Below are 9963 nucleotides of genomic sequence, written 5' to 3'. Positions count from 1 at the left end.
TCTATAAGCTTAATGTATCTCTTACTGTGTCCATACAAAATGATTAATATTATGAATGTGTATATGTTTGTTGGACTAAGGAGAGGAGAAACACACCCATATTTTCCTTTAGGCCAGTTGTCTCGCTGGATAAGAACCTGTCCTGCAAGTAGCTTCCCCTGAGGGAAGGACCTACATCCGCAGTTTGTATTTTGATATCTATGTGTAATTATTACCTCAACCCCTCATGATGGGGATTTAACCAAGTGGGAAGGTATGTGGGGGATGGGTGGGTATTGAAGCAAGAGGAGACTGAGAAGTGAATGGAGACGAGATTGGAATAAACTGCAATTGAGACCAACTTGGCCCTAGTTCCTTCCTTCACCTGTCCATAGCCATTGACCTCCTCGGGGTGGGGGAAGCGGCCCGAGACTACCCAACTGGGGTGGTAGGAGAGATAGAGCACTGCTGCCCCTTTTTGTGTTTACACAAAGTACCTTAATTTAATTATTTTCATCATTAAAATGTTAATAAGATCACTGGAATGGGAATTGTAGTGAATGGGTGAAAAGAGACACTGAAACTTTCTAAGGTGATGAAAATAGTCTCCTTTATTTATCTCCATTATTTTTCGTGAAACTTTTATTTAAAAATATACATTTGTAAAAACTTATAGAAATAGATTTAATAGGGATATTTTATTGAAATAAAGTATAATTAATTAAAATATATTAAATTCAGTAGTTTCATTTAACAATTATACATAGCTTAAGACTGATTTGGAGGGGCCAGAGAGATTCTTCAGTAGGTAGTTATTTTGCCTTGCATGTATCAGACCTGGTTTCAATCCAGGGAATGCCATCTGATTCCATGAACACCACTTGGTATTGCCTAAAAGCAAGCAAACAAACAAAAAAAGAGAGAGAGAGAGAACAAAAAAAAGAATGATAGAAATATAAAAAGAATTTTAATTGTAGTATACTCTATATTTAAAGAAAAAACACTGATATGAAAAATGTAAAAAGAAATTATTTTTAATATAGTAAGGAGATCTCTTAAATGAAAACATGAGAAAGAGTTCAAGAGTTACAAAGTGTGAGATTTAACCTATGATGTAAATATTCTAATTACCAATTTCAATGTGTTCTCTAATACCAGTTGGATTTCCTGAAATTCTGTTCAGTTCTGACACTCACCTCAAATAGAATGAGATTCCAAAAGTGAAGGCCTCAGATACACAACACAGCTGCCACCTTAAATACCAAAAGTCTTGATTATTACATAAGCTTCTAGCTGAATGACTATACATCAAAGACTTCTATGATCCTTTATTTGGATTTGATAAAATTTGCTGGAGTTACTTATAGAACTTAGAAAACCAGTTTGCTCATTATAGTATTGATGTAAGAATAAAGAATATGAATAGCCAGAGGAAAAAAATGTATAAGGCCAGATTTGGAACAGCTATCTTCAGAAGTTTAGGAACCACCATAGTGGAGCGTGGAAGCATTCTGTTTAACCAACCTAGAAATTCAATGAACTCAGTCCTTTTTTATTTTTATGGAGATTTATTTACATAGGTATGAGTATATAGATATCGGTCATTGGTGATTGAACTCAATTCCACCATTTCTCTCCTCTACAGAAGTTAAAATTTGGGTCAACTGAAAGGTCTAGTAAGAGTGGGTGGGAAAGAACAAGAGAGCACCAAGAAAGTAATAGACTTAACATACGTTTCCGGATCTTCTAAGAGAAAGGGAAAGTCATTGACTGTGTATATTAAGTTATTGTAATTTTCAAATTAAATTAAAAAAGGAACTAGAATATGAAGTAAATAATAAAGAAGATAATAGATGACAAAAATAAACAATAGAGAATTAGGACAAACTGCACACATATAAAAGCATAATATGTACAAGTAAATTAGCTCTAAATGCTCTAGTTAAGGGCTGGAGCAATAGCACAGTGGGTAGGGCGTTTGCCTTGCATGTGGGTGACATGGTTGACCTGAGTTCAATTCCTCCACCCCTCTCCGAGAGCCTGGCAAGCTACCGAGAGTATCTCACCTGCATGGCAAAGCCTGGAGCTACCCATGACGTATTCTATATGCCAAACACAATAACAAGTTTCACAATGTTACTAGGCCGCTCGAACAAATCGATGAACAACAGAAGGACAGTGACAGTGACAGCCCTAGTTAAAAATAAAAACTCAATTCCTTGACATTTTGAGCCATCTCTAAAACATATAAGTTCAAATTTTGTTCAGGTAAAAAAAGGATTAATATATTAATTAGACTTAGTTTTCTAATTAATTTATATAATTTTTATAAATTTTATAAATTAAATTTATAAAATGATGTGATTTACATGCATAAAAACTTCAAAATATGGCAAATAGTTCAATGTGTCTATATATATATAATTGTATACATATATTTTACTCTTTTAGCATTATACAGCCTTCTAAAAAATGCTAAAGCATGAGGAATTACTAAAAAAGGATAGGATTGTAATTTGTATTTTCTAAAATAGTAGACAAAATATGGAGCAAAAGAAAACTTTTATCACCATAATAAAATAAGGAAAGAAAGAAAAAAGCAATGAAAGGGGTTATAATGTGTCAAATTGTTATAACAAAAACATGTTTAGTATAAGCAATGAAAGAAATAATGCAAATGCACCAAATTAACTTATAAAATGTTATTAGTTTGTCTCAAAATAATAAAATTAAATACAGCTTTATATTATATGAACACACAGCAAAGAAATAAAGCAATGAAACAAAATAAAGGCGTTGAAGAACACATAGGCAAATATTAATCAGAATACTTAATAAAACATTGAAATCCCAACTGATTATTTTATAGTAATGTCACAAATAATTACAAAGAAAAGTATGAAATGTATTAGCAATTCAAATTTGGCAATGTATAAGAAATTTATAAATAGAAGGCTTCAAACATGTAAAAGACACTGATTGCTAGGAGTATATGTTTCTTCTTGAATCAAGGGAAACAGAACAATAGATAGTCTTGCCATTGCAGTAAAATTAAGATTGATCATTGGCTGGAAGATAGTACAGTGGGTAAGGCATTTGCCTTGTACATAGTTCCTGGCTTCATTTCCACAACTGTATATGGTCCCTGATATCAGAACTAAAAATAATATCCCAGTCCCAACTCCTCAATCTCCATCCTCCACCCCTGGATCACTTCCCTGGTAAGCCCTATTCTGTACGCCAGATTTTAGACCATGTTTCTTTGGGTTTTTTTTTTCTCACTTACTATATTTTTTTTTATATTCCACATATGAGAGAAATCATTCTTTATCAGTTTCTCTTCTTGTTGACGTCACTCAGCATAATACCCCCCCCCCAGTTTCATCTCAAAGAATCAAATTGCTTGATACTATCTTTTCTTACAGAAAAGCAGTATTCTATTGTGTATATGCACCATAGTTTTTTTTATTTCCCATCACTCATAGGACAAAAGGTTGATTTCCAAGATATATCTTGGCAAACCCTAACAGCCAATCAACATTTGGACAACCAATCTTTAAACATAGAGAAAAGAAATGAATAGAAGCTTCCTCAAAGAAAACTTAAAGATGATTGAGAGGTATATGAAAAAATGCTCTGCAGCCCTTTCATCAGGGAAACGTAAATCAAAGCAACAATGGGCAAACACATACCAGTGAGACTGGCATACAACACAAACAATGAAAACAACCAGTGTTGCGTAGATGTGGGTAAAATGAAACCCTCATCCACTGCAGGTGGAAAAGTACACTGTTTCAACCTATTTGGAAAACAATATGGACACTCCTCAAAAAATTAAAAATTGAGGGGTTGGAGCAATAGCACAGCAGGTAGAGCGTTTGCCTTGCATGAGGCCGACCCAGCTTTGATTCCCAGCATCAAATATGGTTCCCTGAGCACCACCAGGAGTATTTCCTGAGTGTGGAGCCAGGAGTAAACCCTGTGTATTACCGGGTGTGACCCAAATTAAAAAAAAATTAAGAATCAAGCTTTCATAGACCTACCAATCCAACTTCTTGTTATCTATTCTATGGGTCCAAAAACTACTCAGGAGATACATTTGCACTCTTTTGTTCGTTGCAGTACTATTCACAGTAGTCAAGATCTGGAAACAACCCAAATTTCCAAGAGCAAATGACTCTATTATCTTACCTTTGGCCCATGAACGTTCCTGCAAGTAAATTTTTCTGTCCTTTTAACCTATGGGCCATAATTTATACATCAATACATCTCTTTTGGTATTCAGTGAAAAGATGCCCTGAATTTATCCTGTAGGCTTTCTAACCTAGAAAGAAATTATTCAGACATTCTCCCTACCTGCCACATCCTGTCCCACATTTTTGTATGAAGGAAGCAGAGAGCTGGATATAAATGATGTCTGGGAACTCTGACAGGGGAAGCGTCTAGAAAGGAGAGGATAGAGATGCTAGAAAGACTTTTCTATTTTATGGGCATAAAGCCCTTTGTCATTGACACCTTTATTTCCATGTTTTCTAGCTTGGTTTCATTAAGTGAGGATGAGAAGATGTTTTCTGCAAAGCCCTCTGTCTCAGACAACAACAGGAATTGAATTGCCATCACCAGCTGGTGGTATAACCACAAACAAAACCCAGAGAAGCTCCGACTCTCACTTTTTTACATAAAAATGAGGATTATAACAGCTGCCAATTTATCTTTAATAGAGCCTGTGAAAATATTACTAAAGTTTTGAAAAGTGAAAATGCTCTATACCTGTAACATGCATTTAACCTCAGGTACTATTGTTTGTCATTTTTCATGGTATTTTTCTGGACTTGACTTGATGAACTATGTGAGGATTTTGATCATTTTTTGACTAGTTATTTCATCGTTGTACTTTGAATACCTGGCCACCAGAAATTTCGTGGTTTGGGACAGTGTCCTGATTTGTTCCTGGGGAGGTTGGGAAGGCAGTTCTTGGCCCCTGAACACAGGTGTCACTTACCCACATTTTGAACTCAAAGTCTATACTAATATCTAAAAATATTGGCATGTACATGCATATGCAATACACACCATGCAGATGTCCACATACTATTCTACTAAGACACCAGACCAAAGCGTGGTAGTGGTAATGTGTTTAATGGAAAAGTTTTTGCCAGGAATAAGACCTGAATTTAGACCTAATTGCTAGTCAGGTGATGCTGTGAAAGTTACTAAAACTCTGTGTTCTTTCAAGTTATCGGTAGTAATTTGGTTAGGTGCAATTTAATGTTTCTTACAGTCCTAAATGATTTATGTTCTTGAGGCCCTAGATACCTAAACTGTGGGCAATGATTTCATAGGGGATGAAAACTTAAAAAACTGTTTTAAAATAAATTTATTTTGATGTATCAATTTTTAAACTTTTAGCACTGTAGCACTGTCCTCCCGTTGTTCATCAATTTGCTCGAGTGGGTCCAGTAACTTCTCCATTGTGTGACTCATTGTTGCTGTGTCTGGCATATCGAATACTTCACGAGTAGCTTGCCAGGCTTTGCTGTGTGGGCAAGATACTCTCGGTAGCTTGCCCACCTCTATGAGAGGGGTGGAGGAATCGCAGAGGAATTGAACCCGGCTGTGCCTGCCGGCTGCACACAAGGCAAATACCCTACCCCTGTGCTATTGCGCCAGCCCTTTAAACTTTTAATGATTGTAAATTAGTTCATATGTTTAGAATAGTGAACATTTATGGTTTGGAATTACACTAGAATAAGTTTGTGATTTATTATTAGTAAATATTTGATTGGCATATCCATGAATTAGTGTATACTTGGTATATCAGAAAACTGTTGGCTGAAAAGGGGTTGTGAGCAGGAAAAATTTCAGAAGCCCTATTCTACGGCAAGAGGAAGAAAAAATTCCGCTACATTTCTATCGGTGTCAGTGAGATGAGCATATCATATTGAATCCGCAGGGAATTTAATTCAGTTTACTGGGTTATTTTTTCTAAATATTATTTTTCTTGAGTTGAGCTCTTTAAATGTTTAATGTGACACCCACATCAATTTGCTACAAAGATGAAAGATTGTCCACAAAAATGCCAGAGTATCCCCTGGAAGTCTCCAGACACCAAAGGGTTCAACTCTGGAGGAGACCCTGACACCACAGGTGGGCTCTGGTGTCAAACAGCACAAGAAGCCCTGCCACCTCGGGTTCTGCTATTAACCATCAGGCTTAGGTGGCTAAATAATGCCAGGACTGACATCTCTCTTCCTAAGCCGTGCTTGGGAGTCCCCCATAGCCCCTCCAATTAAATTAACAAAATATTTATTTTCCTATTTATAAAGCATATTCACTTCAGTCATAGTTGGCCTTCTATTTGATTTTAAAAAGTTAAGTACCGGAGACTATAACTTAGTTTTCTGTTGTTGAGTTTACTTTTTTTTCTGAGTCAAGGAATTGATTCTTTTTCTTTTTCAATTTGTCATTAGTCCACGGAGATCTTTCAAAATTTGTTCAATTTCTGGACAGATGAACAACAATCCACTTAAGTGAGCGCTTTCGAACTCCAGCGCGAGGGAGGCTGAGATAGGAGTGCTGTCTAAAGGAATTCCGCTCAGCGGGTCTCTGAGTCACCATGCATGCTGGCAGTGAGCTGTTTTCTCTTTCTTTAGATAATGATGACATTTTTCTTTCTATGGACCTGCTCTCTCTTGAGTCGGTCGTGTCAACATTTCTCCAATGTGTATCAATCAGACTCCAGTGCTCAGAAAAGACGGGGTTAAAGGAACATAACAGTGTGGAATCTCTACTATGCTGGTGGCAGATACAACACCAACATACTTTGCAACTTGTCTAGGTTTGCTGTATTGTTTCTGCCAGTGGGTCATGTGTTGCTCTTGTGTTTTAGTTGCATCGTCATCAAAATTTTTCCTCAATAATTTATTGCATCTTGATTTCATTTAGGTTGTGGCTGTACTCAGATTATTTCAATCTATCAGAAACTATATCTTTTTCTGTTAATAAAGACAACTGCCCAATTTAAAATTTCATTTTTATTTTAAAAGAATAGCTTTTATTATATGCTATTTTGGTATATAAATTAGGTTAAAGGCTTTAATTAAATATAATAGTGTTAAGAAAAATGTGGACTAGAGACATAAAGGGGATAAGGTGATTCTTTGTATGTGGCTGACCCTGGTTGATCCCATACCACAGATGGTCCCTGAACAGTGCCAGAAGTAATTCCTGAGCACAGAACTGGGAGTAAGCTCAAGGTATTGACCCCAAAGCAAGTCAAAACAAACAAAAATGATAATTAAAAAAATGACTTAAGTATTGTCTATCCCTTAAAGAGCCTAAATTATAGCTGTTTATTAGTTTCTAGGTAGTCATATTTGGTATGTATTTGCTTAAGATAGCAATCATGTTAATAGGTAGGAACAAGTATTAATTTGGGGATTATTATGGCTATGATTTTGCAAATTAATTTTTGAAGTATAATTACAAAATAAGTTTATTATTATAAAATAGCTGATGGCATGACAGCAAATGAGATCTCTTGGTTCTTTATATTGCTGTTACCAACATTTCCAACATTGTTTTATATGTGCTTCAGATTTTACATAGATTTAAACAGTAGATGATTTAATAAATTCTATTATATTTTCAAATATAATATAATTAAAATATTTGATGCAAGCTTAAGAGTGCTTCATTTTGGTGGTAATGTGTTAAGCATGGAGCTCTATTAGCAACAATATTATAAACCACAGTGCCTAAAAGGAAAAAAAAATGGTGTGGCCAGGAGGGTGGAACGAAAACTGAGAACATTGGGAGAGAGATGTGGACACTGGTAAACTGTTGAAGGGATTGCTACTGGAACATTGTATGTCTGAAACTCAACTTAATCACAAATAAGTAAATCATGGTGCCCCATTTAAAAAAAAAAAAGAAGAAAGAAAGGAGTTTACACACACACACACACACACACACACACACACACACTTCATTTTGTGGCTCTAAACAAGAAGAGAAGAAATTTTAGATAAAACAAAAATATTAGTCAACATGTTCAAAATATTAAAATATTTCTGAACACTCCCATCAGTGCTTAGATGAGAAGAATGTAAGATTTTTTTGTACCATTTACACGTTCCAAATAATTTTCTTTTTATCGGTTCCCAGAAAAGGAAAATGTTGGTTTGGTTCCTCTGCAAGTTTCTCTCTATCCAGAGCAGACAATAAACATCCTTCAATATCTACCCCTTTGTTCATTCCAGTTAAAGTATGGAGCTGTGTGATTCTCTTTTTAGTAAGTAGGTCTTTGATAATTCATAGTAACTGGATATTCTCAAACTGAAATGCACAAAATGTTCAATAACCTTACAAGCTATTTTTAAAATGAAGTGTGTGTATCAGCCAAAAGAAAAATACATTGTTTATTGTATATTTCTAAGTTTCTAAAAGGAACACATCCTGAAGGCAAATTATTGGAAGTAATTGGTTTCAAGATCAAGAAAATTATGCTTTTCTTTTTAAAGCAAAGTTTATTTTGAAAAGATAATTGGTTTGGTGCATTAGGAATATATATGGTTTCAATTAATTGCCTAGCCAAATAGATATGAAACAATGAGCTATTTTCTTCCCTTCTTCAAAACAACTTGTCTATTGCAAATAATCTGAAATTTGACACTGAACATGGGGAAAAAACTTCAAAAAACTTTGAAGGTGCTTATTTGCCAAAATATTATATTACTATAAAATCACCTAACTTTTTTCTACTTATTATTATATTTAAGAGTATTTGTGTAAAGTGGGCAGATAAAAATTGGCATTCTTAAGCATCAGAGAGATGTAGTTATTAGAGCTGGTTCTAAGGATGCAGTAGATAGTGGGCATTATTAGAACTGGTCCTCTGAGCTCTAGTCCACCAGTTTGTTTCTCTTTGTTTTTTGGGTCATGTCAGCTGTGCTCAGGACAGAACCTACATCTGGGTAAGCTGCAGGAGACTTGTCTTCTGTAGTAATTTCTGTGCACCCCCACCCCACCCCACTTGTATTTTCTTCTGGGGCTAGGACACCTGGAGCTTCTTCTAGCACTGACCAGAATAAATCACTTCAGCTCTTTGCTTAATCTGTTGCCTCTATCAAATGGACCATGCACTCAGAATTACCAGAATTTCAGAAAAATTCCTATATTTTCTGTTCCTGAAGAAAGAGAGCATTATACATGTTAACTGCAGTGACAACAGTAATAAGAACTAAGGAATTGATATATGCAGAATGACAGCAAGAAGGGAATTCAGAGGAGCCAGTAAACCCAAATGGGTAACAGAAACAGAGAAATTCAAACTTACTGAAGAGATGATAGAATTCCTTTGGCAACTTCCACTTTTCAGGAGAAAATGCTACTGTCAGGCTGACATGGAAGAATCATGTGGTCACGCTGGCCAAGTGCTGCAGTTCTGGGTGGTCATGCTGGCCAGTTAGAACAGAAATCAAGTTAGAATTTCTGAGACAGTCTCCCAAAGCAAACTCCTTATCAGTGCATTCTTGGCACCAAGTCAGTTAATTATGCATGCTTCCAAAATTGCTCTGCAGGCAGCAGGGCAAATGCAAATTACTTGTGCAGAGGGTCAAGTAGTTAAACACATTTTTCTATTCAGTATACTTAATGGTTAGCAGTTGAATGATCATGTGTCCCAAACTATAATAATTAAATTTAAAATGAGTTTGATAAGAGGAAGGGTGGGGAGTGGGGCGGGACCTTGGAACACTGGTGGAGAAATGCTGCCTGTTGTAATTGAAACACTGTTGCCAGAAAATGTACTATTAACAACACTGTACTCTTGGTGCCTAAATAAAAATGTTTCTTTAAAATAAGATAATAAACTTTTGAACTTACAGCAGCACGAACCTCAGGAACCACTTAGGTAAAAAGGTGAAGTACCAGCTGACCAAAACTGATAGATTCATCCAGGGGGATTTAGAAAACAGAAAGAAT

At 35.6% G+C, this 9963-nt stretch overlaps 1 long non-coding RNA gene across 1 annotated transcript; it reads right to left on the bottom strand.

Moving 5' to 3' along the window:
• Positions 1 to 595: 595 nt before the first annotated feature.
• LOC130045536 (uncharacterized) lies at positions 596 to 9442 on the bottom strand. The gene is made up of 3 exons (XR_008795540.1): positions 9317 to 9442; positions 1176 to 1232; positions 596 to 870 (listed from the first exon to the last, which is right to left on the bottom strand). It is a non-coding gene; the product is annotated as an uncharacterized LOC130045536 (long non-coding RNA).
• Positions 9443 to 9963: the final 521 nt, after the last annotated feature.

This window comes from Sorex fumeus, unplaced genomic scaffold (assembly GCF_029834395.1).
Source record: "Sorex fumeus unplaced genomic scaffold, SorFum_2.1 ptg000128l, whole genome shotgun sequence".
Lineage (NCBI taxonomy): Eukaryota > Metazoa > Chordata > Mammalia > Eulipotyphla > Soricidae > Sorex > Sorex fumeus.
This window is presented reverse-complemented; position numbering and strand designations above follow the sequence as displayed.